The 26907-nt window shown below is 41.3% G+C and overlaps 1 protein-coding gene across 1 annotated transcript in view; it reads right to left on the reverse strand.

Annotated features, from left to right (window-relative positions):
- Positions 1-26674, reverse strand: part of tmem121ab (transmembrane protein 121Ab) — a 43333-nt gene extending 16659 nt beyond the window's left edge. The window contains exon 1 of the mRNA XM_034899887.1: positions 26616-26674. The gene's annotated coding sequence lies outside the window, so the exon portion shown is untranslated. The remainder of the gene's footprint in view (positions 1-26615) is intronic.
- Between the last annotated feature and the right edge of the window lie 233 nt (positions 26675-26907).

A 26907-nucleotide genomic window follows, 5' to 3' on the forward strand; every position in this document is an offset into this window, starting at 1 on the left:
TGTATGCACGCACGCACCTTTATGGGCAACAGAGTGTATTAAAGAAGAATTAAAAACGGTAATTTGCTGTCTTTTCTTTAGAATTTCCTCTGTTTCCAAATGTGACTCTGCCTCTGGGCTGTGCTGTCGCCTTTATTAACCAATTTAAAACCAAAAAAGTAATTAAGAATTAGCAATTCATCAAAAAAGTTATTGGCTCTTTGGTCTCGCCAAACTGGGCCCAAAATCATTCAGGCCATGGGCTCCTATTTTAGCAGTCCTATTTTTTTCAGCTCTGAGAGGGAGTCAGTGGAAATACACTGTCGCTTTCTACTGTAGTTCTTCTTGATCTTTTGTAATGTCCTCTAACAGAAGCAGAGCCCTATTTAACTGCCTCCTACATTGACACGCAATTTAGTTTTTGCTAATTATAGGGTAGAACGGTCATAAATTATTCCCTGCTCCTTAGCTCTCCCTCACCCCCTCTCTTTTTTTATACACAGACAGAAACACACACTCTAACACAAACACACTAGCCATGCAAACAAAATTACCCATCTGCTGATTTTCACACTGAGTCTGAATGTCATGCACAATAGGATGCCGCACACTGACTCAGGGTGGGGGCTGAAAAGCCGAGAGAAGGGAGAGAGCAGGCGAAGAAACGAGAGCAGGGAAAATCCAGCAGTTCATCTCTCCCCTACTGTAAAATCCATTCATAAATACTCAGCCTTCACTCTGCCTCACATTTACAGATTCTATGAGACTCCAGACTCGGCATCTCACAAGCAACACTTTATATTATTAACACCCAAGGATGCAAACACAAAATGCATCTTGACAAGAGAAAAAGGCAGGACAGAAGTAGCCTGCTAAAAGTAGAACATGCTAATTCCCCTATTATGATAATGAGACATTCACAGAACTGCTATATTCAGTTTGCATGCAGGAAAAAGACACTTGAATTCTAGTGCTGAAACCTCTATTAAACTGGCCCTTGCTTTGCTTGTGTGATGTATATGTACTGTATATGTGTCACTATGGCATGGAGATAATTGGGCCAAAACCAGGGCAAACACACAGGCTAAATGAACGAGTAAAGTAAGCCGGCTGAGATACTAGGTACACCCACAACATATATATTTCTTGCATATGTTATATTTTCATTGTAGTCAATTTATGAAGTAAAAAGTACTCATTAAATTATTACTTATTTAAAACACCAACACCGATGTGTCAGCTGTACATTATTGGCTCTTGACCTCCATGTGACCACTTAATCATAACCTGTTATGTTAGCTGAAAGTTAAAACTTGAAACATCCTGTACACAATCTTCCTAATTCAGCTGCATATACTGTGATACATATTTGTTGAATAGAAGTAAATATTTTCAGAAAAATATTACACATGTATTATAATAGTATCTTGGATGTGCTGAATGATGGGAGACTATGACTGAACATGTCTCATGTACGTATTAGTTATTGTTTGCTAACAAAATAAACATGGTCTTAAATTTGTTTTAAAAAAAACACGACAAACTGCTTGAATCTTACTGGCCAATGTGATGGGACAACTGTGAGCTGGTCAACTTGTGATTAAAGAGGTTCCGGAAACTCAGGTGATGGCTTGAGCAGAACTAATTATTGAATCATGGCTAATGAGAATGGAGTCAGTGTAGTGCAACCCCAGTTTTGAAGAATGTTATCCCTGCAGGGAATCTTTACCTCTTACAGGAACTTACTACCTGCCCAAATAGGGATATTCATGACATTCTACATGGGACAACATTGGACAATACATGTGTAAAGATTTCACAGGGTAGCAGATCATTAACATGAACCTACGTTACCTTGCGATATCTATCATCCTCTACAGGAAGGGAGACTGGTGCCTGAGACCCTGAAAGGCCACTTGTGTTAAAACGGTTTAACTCTTCCCATACTGAGACACAGGGTTGTGATGTATCTATGAGTGTAGAATCTGGGAATGACCTTGGTTGCTACGGCAACCAACCTTGGGGAATGAGACATCTGGACTTTGTATCTTTCCAGACAGACAGTGAGCTACTGTATTGACTCGGAACTAAGACCTAATATAAAGGAAAATGTATTCACAGCCGGTACAGTGGCAGACAAACCAGCACAGAATTCCAAGAAATGACGTCTATTTTGGACAGTTCAGCAACTCATGTCCAGTGGTAATGTACTTTGCCAATGCAGGATATAGTGTGCCCTTATGTTGCGAGGCGGAAAGTAAAGTTCTTGATTTAATGTTGTGTTTGTTGATGAATAGTTGTGTAGCATGTCACACTTTAATGCAGGAGACCAGAGTTTGTGTCCTGTCAGTCCTGCAATGAAACACCTCTGTTTTAGTAACTGTAACCACAGACGTTGCCTAACCTTAACCCAGCCCCAACCAAGTTCTCTTTACTTAATGTAGTTACCATGTGGAGGTGTTGTAGAGTGAGAACTTTCAAAATGTTGGCATTGGACATAGACAAGATATTCTCATTAAAATAAATTCAAGGTTTTGCAGAATCGTTCGATATCAACGTTCTTGTCTGAAATAATAGTGTTTTAGTGTTTGCAATTTTGGCTCTCTATGGTAAGTCAAGCAGGCATAAAAACATTTGGTGGCATTACAGTAATTGGATGTTAGTTGTGTGTTCCCAGATTGTTGGTGTAGATCTGTGTTGGTGTTATTACCTCTGTGTCAGGACCGACTTAGAACGCTAGCAATAAGCATAGCACCCAAAATGTTAAAAGAAGAGGTGTCAAACTGGCTGCGCTGTGTAATGTGAAACACAAACTCTAAGAGTACACATACTCCATCTTTTTTCATCACTCTTCTTTCTATCTCTGTCTAGTCATACATGTTGAGTATCCACGAGGGAGAAATGCTCCAATTCTCCCATTTCTCTCCTTGAGTGAGCTCACAGATTCCTTCTCTCCTTTCCACTTAGCTCCTGTCTCCCTTTTTACCTCCTCATCTTTGCTGTCCTGATTTCTTCCTTCTTACAGAGCCTGTTTGACCTGCACTAAGGGGATATGACTCTGCACTCCTAACCCCACGCAGAGCTAACCATCTTCTCCTGCTCCTTATTAGGCTGAGCATTCACAGTGCACACATCACCCAAGGTTGTTCCATCATGGCTAGGCTCACGCTGTTCGTGTTTACAAAGCAAGAGAGAAAGAACAAGTGCATAGAATCAAAATCCAACCCCTTTTCTGAAGGACTTGAAACAGTAATGCACAGATAACACTGAGGAGCCGACCAGCATGGTATGTTTAACAGAGCATGTTAAAGCCAAATTCCTTTTGTTGCTGAGGCGACCGGCCTCCTGGCGAAGACTGGGGTTTGATATTAAAGAACAGGGCTATAATGAAGACCTAGCTCCCCGGAGAGAAAACACTTGTGGACAGTTTCACAGACACGGATTACGCCTGGTCCTAGACTAATTTGCCTTTTCAGCCGATGCCTCTGTTGAGAAATCTCTTTAGTTGGAGACTATGTGTAACTGGCCCCATGTGGCTCACTCCTGAGCTTACTTAAGGTCAACTATCTGGCTTTTCTCTCTTTCTAAGCCATGAACCAACATGGACTTTTCCATCCACAGTCTCACTTCTCTACCCCTGGCTAGGACACTAGATTTAATACTGTAGCAGATAGCACTAGTTGTACGGCTAGGGCTTATTCATCATTTAAATATCCCTTAGCCTTCTGCTCCCTTGTTGTAGATTATTCAAATGACGGCTCCCTCATACTTGGAATTAGGCTGTAGACGTATCGTCTCATAAATTGGCTCGATGTGACATCACACTCCAGCTGCAAAGAGCTTCTGTGATGGATGCTCTTGTGTGCCACAATATACTATTATTCCATTTTGAACATGGTAGTGGGTGCTGCGCCTGTGTCAGCCACCCAGATTAGAGTCATAAAACTTTGTGCTGAGATTATGTGACATTTCGCCGCACTGTAAAATCTTAGCAGGATGATTATACTTTCACACTGTAAAATGAAAAGCCTGCAGTAAGAGTACTGAGTGAGTTAAATAGCATGTTAATATCAGTATGCAAACACTGCAGGAGAAGGTGTGTCTATTCTTGTTTGTATGTGCAATTACTTGAACACATCCTCTGGGGATGTCTGCATGTGTGTACTAATCTATACATGCACCATTTACAAGAGCTCACACAAGATGCATATGGGCATTTTTCTGTATGAGTATACAGTATTCAGTCATGACCGTGTGTGCATGACTGTGTACTTTTACTTTGCCTGTCTGTCCAACATGTGTACTAAAATCTTTGTATGAATATTTTGTGTGTGTGTGTGTGTGTGTGGCACTCTCTGTATCTCGGGTGGGGTGGCAACGGGTTGTACAAGGGAAGGAAAAAGGGACAATGAATGACATTGACAGGCAACGTGCTGCACAACGTCTCCCCATTCCAGGGACACTGAGCTGATCGCTGATAGCAGATGTGTCTAATTGTGTTGGGGTTGGGCGCCCTGGATACATCTCTGTCTCTGCCTGCCAGGAAGCTAAGCCCCCTCCAGAGCCCCCAATCACTGATTCTAATTAGCAGCCTTATCTCTGTCAATCACTGTGCCTTTCACTCTTGTCTGCGGCCCGTCGCACGGATAACAGGGTAACAGACCTGGCCAGGATGGCGTGGTGGTCACAGAGGACGAGAGCAAAGATAGACAGGAGAGGGAGAAATGCTAAAGGGAGCTGACAGAGACAGACAGAGATTTGGAGAGGGAGGATCAAAAAGGTGTGTGTTTGTAAGTCTCTGCTTGTGTGCTGAAGTTTGAGTGCACTAGGCTTGTAGAGATGGTGTAAAAGTGGAGTAAAAGAGGAAGAGTGTGAAAATGTCTTCCTCTGATCCATCCGTACAGATTCACTGAGCTACTCCACTAAAGCAGTTGGAGGTTAAATGCTTTGCTCACTGACAACTGAACAGTAGCCATTGAGTGGGAGGAGTAAAGTATGCATGTACTTTCCCCTCCCACATATTTCTAACTGCTTCTATTGATGGTTTTCAGTCATAAAGGCATGTACGTATTTACCATTAAAGTGACTGCAATGCTTAGGAAAAAAGTTAACTACTGATTAAGTAGTTACATAATAAACTGGTATGCATAGATGCACAAAAGCATTTCAGATATGCAAACATGCTAATGATGTGATTCAACTAACACGTCTAACTCATCTCACAGATAAGTGTTGAAGCTCGTTCAGAAGTGATTCCAAATTCAGTAAATGGCTTTTGGATTTCAGCTGTATGGAACCTGGAGAAGCTGCTCACCGTTGGAATAAGAACTCAATACAAGGCTACTCTGGCAAACTTTAATGTGTCTCTTGGTGGCAATAGTGGAAGAGTCAGTTTCATTATACTTACATTTCAACAAGTTGTCCCTGGAACTGCAGCCAAATTGCATCATCTGCTCCGTCAGTTCATTTCGTTATTTAATCTAGCATAGTCCAACATCGGCTGACCATGTTACTCAAGCAAAGATTCATTTTAATTTTGAAAAAAGACATGTCGAATCCAACAGACAGATCCAGAATAGATTGGAGTATGGAGATTGTAACCAACCACAGTAAATATGCGAATTTTTGGTGTGCTATTACTGTATACCTCATCATACTAATAATAAATAATAATGAAATAATAAAAATATCAGAAACTTGGATTTATAAGGAATAGTTCAAAAAAGGTTTTTTCTAAGTTTGCTTTCTGAGAGTGAGATGAGAAGACTGATACAAAACTCATCTCTGTATGTGAAACATAGACCTGGAACTTAGATGTATTTATCTTAGCTTAGCATAAAGACTGGAGGCAGAGGGAAAAGTTCAAAGTAAGGCTACCAACACATGTATAGCTCACTACTCAACACGTAATTCATTTGTTAAGTCCATGAACAAATAGCAACATAATAACAACACTGTATGACTTTCAGGGGAGTTTTGTGTTGGAGCTTTTTTGTCGTTTTTTTTCTTCTCATCTTACTGTTGAAAATAAATAAGATAAAGAAGTGTATTTACTACAATGATGTAGTATTACTTTAATACAATTAATGGAATTGACATTTCTGGTCCTTTGTATATAATGTTACCAGTGTCAGTAAAACTAGTGTTTTTGTTTGATGTGATAACATCATGTGGTGTCTTAATTAATTTAAGTATTCACAATAAAGCAGCTATTTATCAATAGTGTGTGATGTCACGTACCTCCCCGTCCAATAGTAAAGGTGTTGGAATGTGTATTAATTTAGCTAACAAAAACATGGATGGACTTATTGGCACTTTTAATTAAAAAAAAATATCTGGATATATCCATTGGCCATTGGAAGTCAACTTCCATTTCCTTATAACTGAACTACATTCATTCCCATTTTCTGCAGTTGGTTCCATTGATTACTTTCTCAGTTGTGATAAAACAATTTGTAATTCACCTCAATGAGGATTGACCCTTGGAGTTTTAGGTGTTTTATACTGTATACTGAGTAAAATGAGATAACAGTTAATAAGACAATCAAATCGTAGAGGCATGTGAACCAAAAACGTAGGCAGACGGAGGTGAGAAGTTGAGGTTAAGTAGAAGAGATTGAAACAAAAGGACAGACGGGTGGTGATGAAGCTTAAGTGTGGGATAAAAAGAAAGATTAGGCTAGAGGTGAAAAGGCTCCAGGGAGAGAGTGAAAGAGAGGAGAGAGAGAGAGAGAATCCTCTCCCTCTCCCCATTTCAATGTCTCTCCATGCCTGTTCTGTCTGGGCACCTCTTCAAAATCAATTTAAGAAATTACCATTCAGCAAGAGTTCCGTCATTAGGATTTTATAATTTCATCTTCCTCCTCCAGTGCTTTTATCCCAGAGCCCCTCAGTTCATCTCTGCAGCACAACCCCAGTGAATAATTAACCGCGGCCGTGAGCAGAAAGATGAGCGACACAAGCGTTCTATCATTCACACACAGCCGCACACATTTAGCGGCAGTGGTGGCGACATGCTTTTAAGCATGCTTTTTGTCTGCTTCTATATCTCTAGTTTTTCTTAAATATGGCACACCATGTCTCTCGCTCTCATGCTAACATGCCAGCACTCTGAGAGACTAACAAGTTCTCACACAAGGGCTCACACAGCAAATATGTCTCACACATGCTCACACATTCACCTTATCATCTGCGCGCACACACACACACACACACACACACACACACACACACACACACACACACACACACACACACACACACACACACACTTGTTTACTGTCTGTCTCCCCTGCCCTAACCTCTTTTCCCTCAAGGCATTTTAGCTGAGGAAGCAGAGGTCGGTGGTGCAGGAGTGTTTTGGGATGTGGGTAGGATGAGGGTGTAAGAGCACCACCTTGACATCTAAGATCCCTATGTGAAACCGCAAGTTGGCGAGCCTCTCCATCCAAACAAGTAGAAGGAGACATGCTGAGGCGGGGGAGGCAGAGCCAACCTCTGTGTTACCTGCACTGCATAGTTTAATAAACCAGAGGGGGTGGGAGAGAAAAGACTGGAGGATACTGGTTAGAGGTACACAAGGTGTCGATCTTAGCCGGGGCTTGGACTTAGGATCAGGTGGGCGAACATATTTCATCAATAGGAAGGCTCAATCGGATCCTCTGCAGTCCAGCCATTTCCAGATCTCGATGGCCAACTGACTCTTTGTGCAGCAAAGGCATTTAATCCAGTGCTATTTGGTTGATGGGCCTGTGGTGTGTAACATTCTGCAGAAAACAGTATTTATATCCTGAAAACACAAGTCAAGTATGTTTCAGAAATGGGTGCTAATGTTGTGCTAAAGAATACAGTCTAAATTGGCAGACTCACGCAATGGCACGCAGTTGGGGCCTAAGATATATTTTTGATAGATTTAGTACGGCAAAGTGAAAAAATTTATTTGATTTGCCCTACTCCCATTTACTGTATGCCTATTATTGCTTTTGTCCACATTACAAGCTTATTATTTCACTCTGGCTTCTAATTTTCTTAATGTCTTTAGGTTATCATTTTAATTTGTTTCTGTCTTTCTTGTTTTATAATTGGTTCTTCTAAAGGCGTGGTATTTGTGTGTTTTTATTTAAAGTCACTGTAATTTTTAAATAGCGTACTAATTTGATATTTTAAGCACACCAGCAGCTGGCTCCCGGGATGCTAAGGTTGGTTGTTTGGTCAGTCCACCACTTCCAGACTGGACAATTCTTTGATGGATTGCCATTAAAGGTTCCATGGCATGAAAATTCACTTTATGTGTTTTTTAAACATTAATGTGTGTTCCCCCAGCCTGTCTATGGTCCCCCAGTGGCTAGAAATGGTGATTGGTGTGAGCCGAGCCCTGGATATCCAGGTCTACCTTTGGGAAAAAATGAAATCTTAGATAGGCCGATCTGGAATCTTGCCCCTTATGAGGTCATAAGGGCAAAGTTTCCTCCCTTTTCTCTGCTTTGCCCGCCAAAAGAATTTTGCCCACCCATGAGAGACATGGCTTTCAAACGTGCAAAGTGGCAGTTGGTCAAGGCCACACCCCCAGCAAAAATAGAAGCACCTCTGGCTGCCCCCTCAACCTCTGGAAAGCCTTCTATGGGTAACGGATTAGTTACTGTCTAGGTAACGAGAATTACTGTTAGTTAGTTACCGTAGTAACATTGCACAGAAGGGCGTGCCAAAAGAATAAGGTTGCAAAGGATGTAATCTGGGAACAAATCAGTCAGGAGCTGCAGGCCAACGTGCATTCAAATCCCAACTTTCAGTTCTGATAGCAAGTTGGAGGAAACCAAAAGAAATAAAAAGTTAGTGTGGTATATTTGCTATCCAATTGGCATAATTACTGTGTGCTGGTTTACAAATCAGTATCACTTAAGGGGAAAGAACCAGCAGACTTAGCAGAGAATTATGTTTGCTTAAAATATATACAGTACATGGATATTTAGCTGCCATCCTTTTTGGCATGAAAACAGGATAAGCTTCGGTGATGCTGCTGCTGGTGTTGGTTTAGGGTGGTGATGTCAGTCTGACTGAATACCCTGCTCTATAGTCAATCAACACTAGTTACAGTAACATTAGGCCTGTAGGACAAGTTTATGAACTGTTGGTCACATCTGTTTTGACTGCTGCAAACTAGGTGAAATTTAAAGATTGGAAGTGACATGCTATCATTCTTAATAATGCACATTCCCCAAAGTGTTGACTAATTGGAACCATTAAAATCTTGACATCGGTGGTTAATTTGTTTCCTTGTGTTTTATAGCGATCATTTGTCCCATCGGGAAGCTTTAATGAAACATGAGGTTATTAGTAAGCCTGTAAGGGAGTCTGATGGAGTTGGAGCGTGTTGAGCGACGCTTTGGCCAACATCTTAGTCTTCCCAAACCCCCTAATGTCATCAGTCGCTGACATGTTTTCCACATGGACCAGGTTGTCGTCGTTGGTAAGAACAAGACCTTTGTGAACACTTTGAGACCTAAATTGGAGAATTGTCAGCTTGACCTTTTCAGCGAAATCCTTCAGGAGAACACAGCAAATATCTTAATTAGAAAGAGATGGAGTTGCTAAGAACACACATTGATCAGACAGAAACCACAGCTGTGGGTTGGAAGAAGGGAGGGGAACATATTGCAGGCCTGTTGTTGGACAATAATCATGAATCATGTTAGTCTGCTCCGGAATGAAGAATGGTTTGGCTATCTGTGCAAACTAGTTTTCAATTCAGACGGAGAATGCTCCAAGGCCACAGGATGAGAAAACTCTCCTTCTACATTACAGAATTTTATTTGGTTCAATTTGTTGTTCCTTATATTCAGTATAAACTTCAAACACAAACTTTCACACAAAATATACACTCAGTGGTTACTTTATCAGGTGCATCTGTAAAATGTAACGTAATCATATAAATAGCTCAGCCATAAATTCTACATTCACAAATAGAATAATGTTCACTTTTGATACTGTCAGAGAGGTATTCATTTAACTTGTTGATTATGGAGGTTGTAGTATGCCTTGCTGTTGAACTGGAGTGCTTGTTATTGAGAGGTGTTTGTAATCTTTTGTATATCCCATTTCCTCTATTTCTTTCACATTTTACAAAAAAGTGCAGTGCCTCAAGTTTCACATTAAATTTTAATGAAAAAATTCATACAAGGGTGGGAGTTACCCAGTACTGTAATAACCAATATTTTGAAAATGCCTGTGTAACATGGTCATAACCTACCTTTTACCTTCTGTTTTTTTTCCATCTCTAATCTAGTTTATTTTTGGTTCCACTTTTAATCTAGTGCCATCAAAAGGACAATACTTCTAACCAACTAATTCTGTATGTTTATTTGATTTGTGGAGTAGCGGAAGCAGGCAGTCAATTTGACTTGGAGGTTCTGTTTTCAAAATTAAAGAAAGTCAACCATAAAGAAAGCTCACTGTCATGGCATCTTTCCTATCTAACCAACACAATGCAGAAGCCAGCCAGTTATACCTGAACATAGTAAAAGATCACGTTGCTTGATTTGTCAAACTAGGCATCCAAAAGCTACATTTATTTTCTGTTTACTATCAAATAAGACACCGAAAAGCAGAAAGCTACATTTATTTTCTGTTTACTATGAAATAAGACACCGAAGAGCAGAAAGTCTTCACAACTGAGAAGCTGTAACTAGGGAATGTTTGACATTCTTTATGGTAAAATGGCTAAAAGATTAATTGATAATGAAAACTGTTATGTTAAAACTGTTATTCTGACTAATTGACTGATCATTTTGTCTCTAAAGTGCATATTGATTTTTTTTTTATCACATTTTTATCAATCTGCAAAAGCACAATAAATCTCTGGACTTGTTAAGGAAATACTGCTGGTTTTTTGTTCCAGTATGTAGGGTAGCAATGATGAATTGTGTTTGTTGCAGTAAAATCTTATTTAGAGCCTGTTTTTATCATTTTCTAATGCTATTTTGCTATTTTGCGATTTTGCTTATTTTAAGGTTTTTCTTATCATTGTTTATCCTAATTGGTGCGTTTTCTCTTCTACCTTCTGTCTGCACTTTATTCCCTTCTTCCATTGTGTTTTATCACTGTGCAGTGTAAACTCCTTTGTAGGCCCTCTTGGAATTGTTAGTGTTATGTTCTCCCCATTGAGCTTCAGTATACTATACAGACCCACAGGTTCCCCAGTGCAGTCAAGAGTGCAGAAATTGTGCTTGTAGCTTGTCATGGCTATTGACAGAGACCTTGTAAAACTCACTGAGTCCAGTAAAGCAAGGCACCAGTCAAACCTCGATTCACCTACTTGACTCTTGTTGACCAGCTCTGATGTAAACGGAGTGCCAGAGCACTTGTTTGACCAATACAATATGCTGTCTGTGGGGTGCTGTGATGCAATTCGGCCCCTCATCCAGTTTCCAGCATTTCCGTCAACTTGCATCACTATGAATGACTGCTGTGATGGGAATGCAAGCATTTTATTTTTCTTACACTTCAGTTATTGGCAAGATATTAAGAGCTATATGAGATACAAGAGATTTTATTTGGCCTGACAGCATTCAGAAGAAAAACCAACTAGAGGACCGAGATGCTGCTGGTTTCATCAGAAAACGCTAGAGAGTTTTTGAAGTTTAAAAAAAAATCATTCATTACTACAAAGTTTTAGCAGTTGTGAACGGAGAGACAGGGAACGTGGTTGATATTGATCTGCTGAAGCTAAGAGTGATGTTCAAAGGCATCAGGCTTCAGGGAGTCGTCTGGTCGGGTTTCATTAAAGTGTAAACATTTTCAAAAAAGAAATGGCCTGAAATGAGAGAAATCTAGGGAATGGGAGATGAGGGAGCGATAGAAAGCCAATGAGAAAAGAAAGAACAATTCATGTGCTATTTTTTTCTCTCTCCTTGAGCCATCTCTTTACGCTGTCGCCAGCTCAGGAGAGATGAGCGTGTTTGCTGGATGATGGAGCTTTTCATCCCTGGTAGTGGCTACAGTCTCTTACTCTGGCTCTGACATGAAACTATGGGCAGCAGCCCCGGGCCCACACTGCCAGAGCACGGTGTGGACAAGGATGAAGCACCCACCGTCGCTTTAGCTCCGGTTCCAGGAACACCACCACTTAAATGGCCTATATGGGCTTTTAATAAGTGTTTGAACAAACAAGCACTTGCATCTGCTTTGGTTTGATGCTTTTCAAGGGCATGGTCGTGTCTGTTTGGCAGAGTGGGCTTCCACCTGCCGAAACACATTGCAGAGATGATAATAGCATTTGACTTCGATAGAGGGCTTTGCGATGGGCAAGACGTGAATTGTTTCATCTTTGTTTAGCAATGTTTTTCCCATGGTTTTCGGCTAATTGCAAAGCAGAGTGGCTTGCGGAATGCATATTAGTGTCGTGCAGAGTTGAGAGACAGGCCACAAAAAACACAAAAACTGCTCATCACTGAAAACAAGAAAAACCCCGCAAGCACTAAGACACATTTGTACGTAGAATTCTCGTGTACTTTTCTTCTCAGCGTGCACAGGCATACACATGCTGGCTTGTATACACATACACGGGCATATTTGACCACAGACAAAGATAAGAAGGACTACTCTTTTGTTTTTCGAGCCCACACACAGAAAACGAAGCAGTAAGAGAGCGTGAGAGTACATCACTGCCGGGGGTGTGTGTCCTTGCATTATCTTCTGCCTGTTGGTGCTGGTGTTTAAGTGGTGCTGAGAGAGAGAGAGAGAGAGAGAGAGAGAAAGAAAAAGAAAGGAGGGAGGGAGGTTGGTAGACAGGGAGAAGAAGTGAGATAGAGGAAAGGAGTAATGGAAGAAGGGGAGAGAAAGGAGCCAGTCGGGGAAGGAGGGGAGAGGGGCCCCATATCTCCAGAGTCCCCCCACAGCCCAGAGGCAGTGACACAGCAGCAGCTGCTTCTGCCTTTCAGAGCCAGAGTCATATGAAGCAGCGTTTATCCCCCCAGCAACAACTACTACCAGCCGCTGTGGACTAATCAGTCCACCAGTCCCGGTTTCAGCTCGGCCGAGGGGGGTCTAACTTTTTCCCCTCGTCAGGTTTGATCTATATCAATGCTGACAATAGTAACTGTGGTTGCTGGACTGGAACCTACAACACACAGCCACTAATGTCCTACAGAAGGATCAGGTGACACCATATAGCAGGGTTAACTCCCTGCCATGGTGGTCACCGTCCTGCACCTCACAGCCAGTGAACTTGTGGAGGGCTGCGACAAGTAACAAACGAGAGGGGAATAAATAGGGCTGAGCACCAAACGTTGATACTTTTATGGCACCGAACGAAATACTTAAGCACTTAAGTAAGTTCTCCATTACAGTAGTTCCATGTTGACAACAGGACAGTCACCAAGTATAGTGGTAACGGTTTGTGTCATTATGTAGTTTGCACTAAAAAGATTTTCTTTACATTCCTGTGCATTTTAGTTCAATATTAGCCAGTACACAAAACTTGTGTTTATTTATTATTTATAATATGTTCATATTGTGGCAAAACGTTTTACTTTTTTAGTTAATTTTGGCCAAATTTGGATTGATACCAATTCTGAGTATGTGACTGGCGCACCCCTATCCAAAAGCACAATCAGTGTTATTAATGTTACTGTGAGTGAGCAGTGTTACCAGATCTTTTTAAAATTTTGGTTTTAATGGTTTTGATTCACAGTTAAGGTGGAAAATAGAAGTTTTGAGTTTAATGTATTTGTGTTAGGCGGAAATGGATTTGAAAACATATTGTATCAAAAAAAGTATTTTTTTAAGGAACTGGCATCGAAACTGAGGTATCGAAATTAGAGTCAGATAGAAAAATTTCAAACGATGCCCAGCCCTAGGAATACAGCGAGCTGTATAAATGACTATAAGACATGGTCTGTTGGCTCACTCTTCTCTGTGTGTGCATGCGTGCGTATGTTTGTGTGGTAATTAAATCATGAGAGCCTCTGTTTTGGAGCACTGCACATGGAGCCTAGAGATCTAGCTTGGGTGCTGACTTAATTACAAGCAAACACATATACTGTAATTACACACAACCACACCTGCACAGCCCACCCCTCTGACAAAGGGTGTCCAAACAACATTTTCCCCAGGAACAGTTTCAACTTGCTCTTATAAGCATGCTTAGAGGACAACCCAATGACGTTCCCTTATTATCCACTGTTTGCATTCAGCTCGGACAGTGCTTTAGCTTATATAACCTTCACTCTGGCTGTTTTTGTCCATTAGTAAATAGATAAGCAGTACAGCAAGATACTGTCAGCACAATGTGCTGTGGCCATTATGATAATATTTTTATTCCCTCCAGCTGGGTGAAATCTGTATGTGCACATACAGTATAGACTATTACTCAACTTACTGGACCACACCATAATCCGTTTGAGCAGTGTACAGCTGTACAGACAGGCGTGCCGTGACACATAATTGCGGAGATTGAGGACATCTACACACTTACACGTTGTACAAAAAGACAAACCCATCTAGGCCCTTGATGTACACTTTGCATTAAAAGCAGCTTGTTTTCCAGATGTTCTTTATTGGTCTTGCTTCTTAACCAAAGATGGATGACTCTTTCCTCCGACTGTACAAAAGCAAAACAGAGATGTCCTGTAAACGGGCTCTGCCATCTTGTAATTTTGGAGCCAGTCTGCGCATTGGTGGTTGCAAGTCCATCACAGCTTTTATAGCATCAAATAACGAGAATGTTTTTACAAGAAAGAATGTATCCCTGTATTTGTTCAAAAAAAGGTTGAACATAAAGATCGGTGACGAATGAAAGGAAAACTCCAGATAAGTATGTTAGTGAGATGTTGGTCTAGCATGAGCGTGCAGAACATCTTTAATGCTCCTTGTCATAGTTTCTACAAGTCACAGAAACTGGGATGAACAACATTTTTCAAATAATAATAATAGTAATACAGATCACTGTCAAAAATCTCACATGAACGTCCAGTTGGGTTGATCCAGTTGTGACCGCAGAAGCCATGGCCATACCCAGTTCAGTTAGTTAAGTCACGTGGAATTGATTCTCGACCAATGTAGAATATGTGTGGGACCTCTCAAGGGCATGTAATGTATTCTTAGACCCTACAGGTGGGTGCTCTGGCTTTTGGAATACAATATGAACACAAGTAGTGGCAGCAAATGTAGCTGCAAGTGACAGCATAGTTTCAGGTGAGTGGTGTTACAGCAGGCATGGCACCAAAGAGTGAGCGGAGAACTGTCAGCTTACTGCGCCATGGTTGAAAGGGTGGATTTGATATGTGTTGCAGTGACAGGAGTATGCCGTGTAAGTTTAGCGGCAGGCTCGAGTTGGCTGCCTTAAGTAACTCTTGGGTTTTGCTTAGGTTTTACTTTAAATATTCAGATGAATTAAAGGAAGTGTCCCTTTATCCTAGAAATGCATCAGCGCAAAGATGAAACGGCTTGTTTCATTGTCTAATAGAAAGGTGATATTTCTAAATGTACAAGACTCACATAATTTTCATACTCATAAACCCATTCAGTGACCCCTCGAGCACTGTATGAAAGCATCTGCATTTGTTAAATTTCTCCACTCACTTCTTCCTGTATTTCCTTTTCAATAGTCACTCATATGTGGCTTTCCCTAATGGACTAACAGAACTCCAGCGCCAAATAAGTGGGAAATATCATAAAACGTTTCACTCAACGTTTGAAATGCTCAATTGATTTCCCTCGCAATTAGAGATGTTAACTTCAAAGTTATTTACTGCACTAAGTGTTTTAGGGTTCTCAGAATTGTAAACTGTTAAATGCCTAGTACACACCACATTGTCACTGGGAGGGGGCCTCCTTCCAGCAAATGCACAAAAACCACTTAAATAAAAGCACAATACCTAGACATGCGCACACACGCACACATGCACGCACACTCACTCATATACTGTATTCTCACAAACAGGAAGAATTGCACTCGTACAGAGAGCACAAAAATGTAGACACACACACATACAGTACACACACACTTTCCATCTGGTGCAGGTGCACATACTTGCAGAAATGACATAAAAGAATGGAATTGAGAACACATCCAAATAGGAGCAAACAAAGGCTTTATTTCCTGTATAAAAGTATACAAAACAACCAGTAACAGGAGAGCTACTGTTCCTTATACATAGAAACATGTATGTGCAGATATGAATTCACAGCCAAACACATGCTGGGGTGGCTTGTCAAGCCTACAGTCCAGGTGTTTAAGCTGGTATGGTTACACTTGCAGGTGCTGTTTTCTGTCAGAGCTTCTGGAAAATGTAACTGGAGCATACACTTCCTGTCCCTGCCTCGTGTCAAGATGAAGCCATTGAGAACTCTGCATGAAAACCAGTAAATATTCCTACTTAAAATCATTATATAGGAAACCATCTTTGTGGAATAATATGACAATCTAATTTTTATGGTTACTGAATCCTCCAGAGCCTCCAGCTAGAATACATAACCATCCCATGTTTTTGTACGTGATTTGGCGTTGGCAGAAGCTGGTACTATTGCACCTCGTAGCACAATACACAGCTGCAGAGCAACAATAAAATGCATGAATTAGAAATGAGGTCCACATAGAGATGTAACAGATCTGTTTTTTTGTTTACCTTCACACTGCATCGCCCATTTCACGCTGAGCTAACGGAAGATAGAAGACATGACTATCATAAAAAAAAACCTTCATGAGTGTTTGCTGACATGCAACTTCTATGCTAAAGATTTGGCCCAGGTTAGTCTCGCATTGTCAGACCTACCTCCACAGCCCACCGGAGGAAGGGTCTGGCTCGTTCACACAACATTGCGGGATTGGAGAAAAATCTGCTCTGGTTTATTGGCATTTCTTTAACTCAATCACAATCTTCATGGGTGGCACTAAGCACCAGACACAATAAAAAAAATAGCCTTGAGAAAGTGCAACAGAAAACTCGAATTCAACAGTCTAGTTAGTAGTCTCGAATTACCTTGCAGAGATCTGAGGAGCAATGAACCATAGTCCTCATAAATCGACCAGAGTTTAATGCCAACAAAAAGAAAGCGGAAGGTTAGCAACATCCGGCCGAATATTTGGGACATCCGGCGGAATTTCCAGCAAGCCCTGAACGATCCCGGAAATGAAACGTCATCCAAATAGACTACATATATTGTAAATTTTGGAATAGATCAAATGTATGCATAAATGCATGATGCATACATATATACTTACAGTAAATGTATGTGTGTATTGGTTCAAAGGTTAGAACAGTAAGCCCCAGACATCAAGGCATGCATCTGGAAAAGACAAGACTCCTCTCTTCACCACAGGCCAGGCCACTCCACTTGAGCTGATTGATTTGCCATCAGTTCTGTATCCCTGATAACTGCATGCCTGGAGGGCTGCAATGGCTCCAATATTTCACCACTATATGTGCGGAAGCGGGTGTGTGTGTGTGTGTGTGTGTGCCTGTGTGTGCGTGTGTGTGAGAAACAGCTAGCTACCAACAGCTAGCTAAGTGATGACGTGTGGTAGTTACGAGCCAAACATTTGTGAATGTATACAGGACAGGAAGAAGCTTTGCATTCTGCTCCTGCTACAAGTCTCTTTTTTTTTCATGTCAATGCTCCACTGAAGGAGATTTAGCTGAGCTAGTAACAAGGACAAGCCCACAGTCAAAACAGTGATAAGGAAAAATCTTTAATCACCATGGTGTGGAATTTTATGATACACCCACTTGTCTAACTCAACCCTAGCACCGATTGGTCCAAATCCACATGGACAAATTAATTTTTCTCCTCTAGCAACACTCTCAGATTTGGAGTCTTTGATTTATAAACATCCATTGTAGCTTTTGTAACTCTGCTTTATGACCTGCTGCCATCCAATAGTTACTTTGCCATTAAAGATAGATCTAATCGTGCATTGGCTCTTACCATGTTAATGTGGTACAGACAGAAAGATTTCCATCTACATCTCCCATCCAGGGCAATTTGCTTCTCTGTTGAAATAACAGCAGTAACTGCTGAGCTCTAAATGTGACCCTTGCCTAGTTACCTTTCCAATTTATATTCTTGTCAAAACCATTATGCTTTTTTGCTGTGCATAATATTATCTCTGAGGATGCTGCAGACGAAACATTTCAAACTGCTGGATAATTTAAGGGCCTTAAATGTGAAACACTCTGGCTGTTATCTCTCTGATAAAACTGCAGAAACGTTTACGCTGCTCCTTGGTACATATAAAATTACCGTTTTTGCTTAGACTCTTTTAGAAAGGCTTAGATAAAACTTGATTAACATTTAAAAAGCCAATCCAGTGAATATGTTTCAGACATTCCCGCTATTAAATCTTTAGATGGTAATATTAGTACTGACCCTGTCGAAATAAATAAATCCTTCCAGACATTTTATTCCAATCTGTTTGAATCTGAGGTTACTTTGGATAAATCTCACGTTTTCTTTTACTTCACTTTTCCTTTATTGAAGAATTAAGACTGGCAGGACAGAAAATGCAAAAGGGAAATCACCAGGCTTTGATGGGATTCCCCCTGAATGTTATGAAACTGTTTGCAACAGTTTCCTTCTTGACATGATTAACTTCTCTATTGAAAAGGGTCAATTGTCAAGGGATGTTAACACAGCCTTAATTCCCTTACTACTGAAAAAGAATAAGGACCTTACAGTGTTCTAGCCATCAACCTCTGAGCCTGTTTAACGACATTGCAATATGTCTCATATGTCAAAATTAGTGAACCCTGACCTAACAGGATTCACAAAATCAAGACCAGCAGAAGACGAAGTAAGAAACCTTATCCATATTGTTGATGCGGTGGAGGACAGTAAGACCCCAAAGTCACTTCTCTCTCTTGATGAAAGCCTTTGACAGATTTGAGTGGCCATTTTTACGGTCCGTCTCAGAGGTGATGGGCTTTGGTAAAACTTTCATTGGCATTTGCCAACCGATCATGGTGTCCCCAATACACATTCGCAATACACAGCATCACGTCTCATTATTTGCGGACGATGTTTTCGGCCTTTTTAGAAAACCCCTCTCAGTCTCTTCCTCACCGTCTAGCCTCATGCGAGGAGTATGGAAGCTTATCAGGCTTTAAAATGAACTGGTCAAAATCTGCTCTACTTCATTTAAATGACTCGGCTCGCAACTTAACCATCTCTGAAAACGTCCCCATGTTAAGAAGTTTAAGTATTTAGTGAGGTATTCCCCTGCTTAAACCAGATTGTTAAGCATAACTATTCTGTTGCCCTGAACAACATTTTGAAAGACATGGAAAAATGGATTGGTCTCTCCATGTTTATTTAAGCCCGTATATCAGTGGTTAAAATGAATTTTTTACCAAGGATTAATTTTTTGAGTTCTATGGTAAATGTAAATGTGCTGTATTTATATAGCGCTTTTCCAGTCTTAACAACTGCTCAAAGCGCTTTTACATCTACAGGGAACATTCACCATTCACACACATTCATACACTGTGGCTGGGGCTGCCGTACAAGGTGCCACCTGCTCATCAGATAAACATTCACACACATTCACACTCCGATACGCAGCACCGGGGGCAACTCGGGGTTCAGTGTCTTGCCCAAGGACACTTCGACAATGACTGCAGGGGCAGGGATCGAACCACCAACCTTCCGATTAGCAGGCAACTGCTATACCACTGATCCACAGCCGCCCCTCTCTCTGGTACCTCTCTCCTCACCTGCTGGCTACTGGCGTAAATTACAATTAGCAGTATCTAAATTCATCTGCGACTCAAGATGTCTACTCTACAGAGGAGGAAAGAGAATGGTGGCCTCTCAATTTCCCAACTTCCTTCGTATGAGGGCCCCTCCTCAACCGGTTTAATCCAGATACATCTGTTTGCTGGCGTACCTTAGAAGATGCCATGACAGAGCCTTGGTCACTCCTTGACGTTCTTATTTCCAATGTGTTTAACAAACAGTCCCAGCTACGCTTTGGCCTCATTATCTCACATCTTATTAAGACTTGGAGATTAGCTAAAACATACTGTCGTGTAGCTTGTAACTGGCACACATTTTCCCTTATATTTAATAATACAGCACTCTTAATTGGTGGGAGGCCGATAACAGCCCCACAATGGGAACAATGGGGAGTTTGTTGTCAAAATAACCTTTTTAGTGAGGTTGGCTTGTTACCATTCTCTGACTTGCAGAACACATTAAGTCTACCACGTTCCTCCTTTCTCTTTTACCTGCAGTTAAGGTCGGCATTCAAAGCACACGGTGTCCCTTGGCAGAGGCCTTTGCCCATTCATCCTATTTGGAAGTTATTTACTGTGCAGCCTTAAAACTGTGGTATGGTGTCTAGGCTTTATCAGTTCTTGGTGGTATCTGGCCACCCTGCCCTTCCTGTTGAAAGGATCTGGGAAAGTGATTTGAGAGCAGGCCTCGATCTGGACTGGCAGGATGTATGGTCTAACATTCCAGAAGAATCTCGCAATCCAGACCAGCAGATGTAGTGATCACCAGATTGATGTTACACACCCCCATGTTAAAGTTGATTTAAAAAAGGATTAAAAAACCTCATTTGGAAATTAATCTTAAAGCCTTAATTAAAAAAATTGCAAAACCCAACCTTTTAAGTACACCATTTTTCTTTGTGAATGAAAAATGTATTATAAATAAATAAATTTTCTTCCTTAAAATACAGGGCGCATAAGTATACACTCCCCTATGTTAAATTCCCATAGAGGCAGGCACATTTTTATTTTTAAAAGCCAGTTATGTCATAGATCCAGGATACTATGCATCCTGACAAAGTTGCCTTGGCCTTTTGGAAATAAAAATAACCCCACATCATCACATACCCTTCCCATACATAGAGACTAGCATGGTTTTATTTCAGTTAGCTTAATAGCTGGTTTGATTTGCATTGAGAGATGATCTCTTGGAAATGGTGTGTATACTTGTGCCCCCTGTATTTTAAGGAAGAACATTTATTTATTTGCAATACCTTATTCATTTAAAAGAAAATTGGTGTCCTTAAAAGGTTGGATTTTCCTAAAGTTTTGAATTAAGGCATTAAGATCAATTTCCAAAAGAGTTTTTTTTTAATCCTTCTTTTTAATCAACTTCAGCATAGGTGTGTAAACTTATTGAAGCCACTGCATCTACACATGTTCTGGGAGTGCGCTCCTGTTGGTCAGTTCTGGAATAGTATTGCATCCAAAATCTCCGCCTTGTTTAATGTTACTGTGTCTGTTTCTGTTAAGGTTTTGATTCTGAATGACCTGATGTCAGCCTTTCAGCTCTCTGGGACTCAGAAACGTGCTGCAGCACAAGGCTACAGCCCGGACCACTAACTTTTACAGGTGCTTGGTCCCTTATCTTGTGCCTGTCTCTGTGTGTGACTGTTTCTGCGTGTGTTCTTTTGTCTCCCTCACTCATGTCTTTTCTCTGTTTAATTATTATTTAAAATTTTTTTATTATACTGTATATTTATTTTTTTTGGTTGGCCCTGGGACGCGTTCTTGTCTCAGTGTATTGTTTGTCACTGTTTTTTGCTATTCATAAAAAAACAAACATTTAGAAAGCCAATCAGTTTCCTGATCCTCAGGGGAAGCCAACAAACCATTAATTGAACAGGTGAGATGTGGGAACAATAGAGTTGGGCGGTATCCAAATTTTGACACGTCAAACCTCCTCCCTAATTTACCGCTGCATACGGTATTACCGTGATTAATTTAAAAAATGATGCCGTAAGGCTGAGGCGGCATCACCAAACTGTTGCCTACTGCCTACACTGTTCACAAACTGAACACCAAACACTAATCCTGAAACACCTCTCCCTTCTCATTAGAGCCTGAAATGCTGCCAAACTGCAGAAGACGTGTTCTTCTTCGAGACCATCACTCGGTGCGCGACTTGCCATCCCCACCCCGCCCGCCCCCTCTCTCCAGCTCTCTCGCTCTCTTTCTCCTCCACACTGTCACATGAACCACACAAGCATTTTTAGTCATTAAATAAATAATATTTAATATTCCTTTAATATAATTGAAACTGATACTGATGCTATTTTAAGACCCTGCAGTATACCGTATTACCGCCCAACCCTAGTGAACACTGTGCATTCTTGCCTGATTTTGACATCCTCTGGTTTGTGCAGAAGTATGTCAAGGAGAAGTAAAGGAGTACAATATTTAATCAACTATTTAAAAATGTATAAATGTAATGCCTATCTGGCCTAGGAAGACTAAAACCATTCTTTGACCATTCATGGATATTTATTGTTGGGAATAACACTATTAAGTATGCAAAGTTCTTTTTTTTAAATCTCAGTTCAGCTTTACTTTTGTGTGTGTGTGTGTGTGTGTGTGTGTGTGTGTGTGTGTGTGTGTGTGTGTGTGTGTGTGTGTGTGTGTGTGTGTGTGTGTGTGTGTGTGTGTGTGTGTGTGTGTGTGTGTGTGTGTGTGTGTGTGTGTGTGTGTGTGTGTGTGTGTGTGTGTGTGTGTGTGTGTGTGTGTGTGTGTGTGTGTGTGTGTGTGTGTGTGTGTGTGTGTGTGTGTGTGTGTGTGTGTGTATTTTCATGTGCACTGATTAAAGAGAGAGGCAAGCAAGCAAGTGGTGCCAGTTTTTTTCCTCCAAACTGCTGTGCGTACATTAGCATAGATCATGCAGCAATCCATAATACATGGCTCGTTAACAAGGTTGGTATTTTTGATCCATAATTAAGGAGAATTATTTTTGAAAGAGTATCTAGAGTTAGATGTGATGACTGCAGGCTGCTTTGCCCTCTGCCTCTCCCAGGCCATGTTATTGTACAGTACGGTAGGTATTGATTCGACTTGCCATTTGACTATTGATTGAAGTGGATGCCATTATGTCAGTGAGATTGTAGCTCTCGGAAGCACAGTGATTCTGAAGTGGAAAACCAGTGGCTGAGAACCAATGAGATGAGCAGAGTGCTTACAACATCAGATGCAAAAGCAGCTGTGTTTCAGCTAATGACAGAGGGAAGCACAGCACAACCATACAGTTTAGCGTAGCATGACACAACCTTGCCCAGAGTAGAGCGTAGCACAGCAAAGACGGAGCACTCTCATTTCTCTCATTTTTATTTGTGTCAAGGGTAGATATAGAAACACGCGAGGGAATGAAACATCACATTGACTATTTTGGACACACTGTTTTTTTTTATTGGTAGGGCTCATTGCAGCCTAATATTCTCTGTGACAGCACATTGCCTCTTCAGTTGATCATTCAAATTGACCGCAATTCACTATGCGGCAAGGTAAGGGGGAGGGGTTTTCAGGGGCCTGGGATGATTGGGAAGGGGGTTGTAGAGTGAGGAGGGTGAGTGGGTGTTCACTGACTCGGCCGGCTCTCTGGCTTTCAGACCAGTCGTCGTGTATTTATAGCACTATTGAATTTAATTTTGTTTCCAGCAGGGGCCTTTATTTTAAGAGACCCATACATGGAATTCCAAGCATGCAAGAACATGATCCACTGTGCAAAGAGCGTGTGAAGTGCACGCCGTATGAAAAGCAACTGTGTAATCTCTGTATATGCAAAAATCTAAAGCAGAGCCCATCAACCTACTGTGTCCTGGATGCCAATGAGGGCTTGTATCCGCTGGCCTTGAGGCTGTATGCCGTGCCATGTTTTTCAGTGAGGCACAGCTTGAGACAGTGCACCAGTTAAGAGGTAAACCTCTAGGTGGCAACTGACTGTTAATGTGGCCTTGCCTTTATGGTTTTAAAAACCATTTTATGGCAGCCCATTCCAGATGAATACCCTGAATTCAGGGTCTTATGTACCCTCCAACCTTGGGAGTTTAATTTCTAACTAGACAAAAGCAGTTGAGAGAGAGCTAACAGGCAATTATGTGGCCTGCCCTCTGTTGGGCCACTTTTCAAATTCATATGCATGTTCTGTTTAGGTCTGTGGATGATAAATTGAGCATGAAAGATTAATTTGCATTTAGTTAATCATCCCCATGATATAGAGCGGCAATTTCTATACAGTAGCGCCCAGAGCTTAATAACCCAGAGGCAAAGCTAGCAGATTAGAAACTGCTTTCTTTCTTTTGTGGACACTGGGGTCAAGCCCTGTAGCAACATCTCCACTGATTCACACTTCATGCTTCCTTCCACTAAATTCTTCACTCACAGCCTGAGCCGACACATCAGACACAGTTGACGCAGAGCCAAAAGTTATCCCACATTCAGTGTAATCAAAATCCTAATGAACATCATTAAAATCAAGGCTTTAAAAGGCAAGGCTTATATCTCTGTGGGTTTACACAGTCAGGGTGTGTGTATGCCTATGTGTGTGTGAGTGTGTGTTAAGGGTTATCAGAGCCTGTTAATGTGCCGCAGGCAAAAAGCATGGGGTCTACTCTTATTCAAAGCAGGCCTGACATGGGCATTTTTCTTCCTCTACATTCTAAGAATTAATTTCTTTGTTCAAAAAACTTGCAGCAGACAGCCCAAGTGATGCATGGAGCGAGCGAGGAAACAGAAGCTGGGTGGTCACATCAATTTCAAGCGCCCGTCTTGTAACCAAAAGGTCATATGTTAAATCCCAGCAACAGCTCATGTGCAGCTGGGATTAGATGGGTGTAGAATAAATAAATCCTTAATTGTGACAGTATTTTCCAAAACTAACACATTGCAGTTATGACTATAGCTCCAAACAATGATTATTAACATTAGCAATTAAAATGCTGAATATTTTCCAGATTAATCAATTTTGCGTTTGGTCTATGAATTGATAGACAATTCGGGGAAAAAATGCCCAACTCTTCTATGCATACAATAAGCAGGATATCATGGAACTAAAGCATTTGTGCCTGAAAAATTACTTAAATGATGAATCGATTAGCAAAATACTGGCCTATTCTTTTCGACAACTAATGATTAATTGACTAGTCATCTGTCATCTGAGCTCTAGTTATGACTAGGGGTGTCACGATTCTCCAAATCCTCGATTAGGTTTTACACTTTTGATTCTAAGGTCACGGTCAACGAGTAAGTACAACGACATAATGTAACAATAATTTACTATGTATATCTTCAGCTTAAAACCATCGACCCAGCACAGCGGTCCTAGCAGACAGAGAGCAGAGAGGGTGACTGGCAGTCCACTAACTTATTGTTCTCTCTAATAAAACCAATATAAGTTGCTCTGTTTAGGCTACAAAACGTGCATGCAGGCCGAAATTCGGTGTGTGGAAATGTGGTTTTGTCGGGATCAAGCTAGAACCGCAAGAAAACTCTGCTAGCTGCTAGGCTAATGTGCAATGGTAAACGCACAGAATATGGTACACGCACATAGCAGAGCTAGCAGTGGCTTTTTTTCAACAACGCCAACAATGTCCTCATAACTCACTGGAAATCTAAAATACTTCCACACTGGCAACTTCAGTGAAAGTGGAGGGGTTGGGTCATGCATCTGCAGTTGCCATGCTAACTTTTGACTGGCTGTTGCTTAGTTACAGGAGGTTGACTTGCAGCACTTTAACACGTGTGACAGACATGGGGGCGTGGCAACATCGATTCCATTTTTTAAATCGAAATTCAAGATTGGGACTTCATTTCGGTCGATTTCGATGACACCCTTAATTATAACTGATGATTGCCAAGATGGTTGATCAAATATCTTGATCGAATATACATTACTCCAATACATCATAGCCTACGCATTATAATGGTTACCTGCAAGATCATCATTTGCAGTCACTTGGTTAAACACGTGGCAGTGCCACAAAAATCCATTAGAAGCTCTATGCAGCAGCAGTGTTTCCTGTTGACGTGCCATTGACCAACAAACTGAAACCCACAGCCTCGGCTGCCCACACATAGTAAACCTCGCTGGATTTAGAGCAACCAAAATGTTAAATAGTAATAAGTTCAGAGCGTCTGTCTCAAGCTCATTATCAGATAGTCAGTCTAAAATACAAACACTAGTGATGGTGAGCACGGTCGTGAGGCTTATATATATTGTGTGTGTGTGTGTGTGTGTGTGTGTGTGTGTGTGTGTGTGTGTGTGTGTGTGTGTGTGTGTGTGTGTGTGTGTGTGTGTGTGTGTGTGTGTGTGTGTGTGTGTGTGTGTGTGTGTGTGTGTGTGTGTGTGTGTGTGTGTGAGTGAGAGAGAACTTACAGCGCGGACCGGAGGCACGAGCCGCTGCTGCCTGGGCACGCGCTGACTCTTCAAAATAAACAGCTGCCTTAAATAAAACTGACGAGAGCGAACGGAAGCTGCGCTAATGATATTAACATTAATAATCATGTAAAATGATTACTTGACAAGCCTTTGCCACGTCACACTTAATGGTGAACTGTTAGTAGGCTTCAAAGCCATTAAATGTACTGGTTTAAAATCGAGAAGAGCGGCGGGAAGAGTCACAAACTAGATCGGTAAAAAAGTGGCAACACTGGCGACATTTTGCATTTAAACTTGCAGGAAGAAACTACTGTACTGCTTTAATTTAGGCTATTTAATGAATTCACCCCAACCTAGACATATGTATGACTTGTATATTTATCCGAAATCTCTCCCCGAAGCAGCGTCGAGACAAGTCGTAGCATGTTCAACAAATTGTGGCAGAGTGATCTTTTTCTTCTAGCGTGATGTGACGAAGCCAAAAGGCTGCTGTTGAACTCGCTTACCTCCAGTGGACGGTTAGTCTCTGCCCGGGGGGGCTGAAACCTTTAGTCGCTGTCCGGGGGGGGCTGAAACCTTTAGTCTCTGTCCGGGGTGCTGAAACCTCTAGTCTCTGTCTGGGGTGCTGAATAGCATTGCAGACTCCGGAGAGGCTTTGTAAATCCGCTGCAAGGAGGCGCCGAAAACGCTGGTCCAACAACTGCTGCTGCCGCCGTCAAGTTACGGTAAAGAAAATCCCATTCCCTGCCGCGTGACCATTACAGCACAGACAGCACCTGAGGTCGAGCGACTATGACT

Source organism: Etheostoma cragini, chromosome 18, assembly GCF_013103735.1.
Source record: "Etheostoma cragini isolate CJK2018 chromosome 18, CSU_Ecrag_1.0, whole genome shotgun sequence".
In the NCBI taxonomy this organism is placed as follows: domain Eukaryota; kingdom Metazoa; phylum Chordata; class Actinopteri; order Perciformes; family Percidae; genus Etheostoma; species Etheostoma cragini.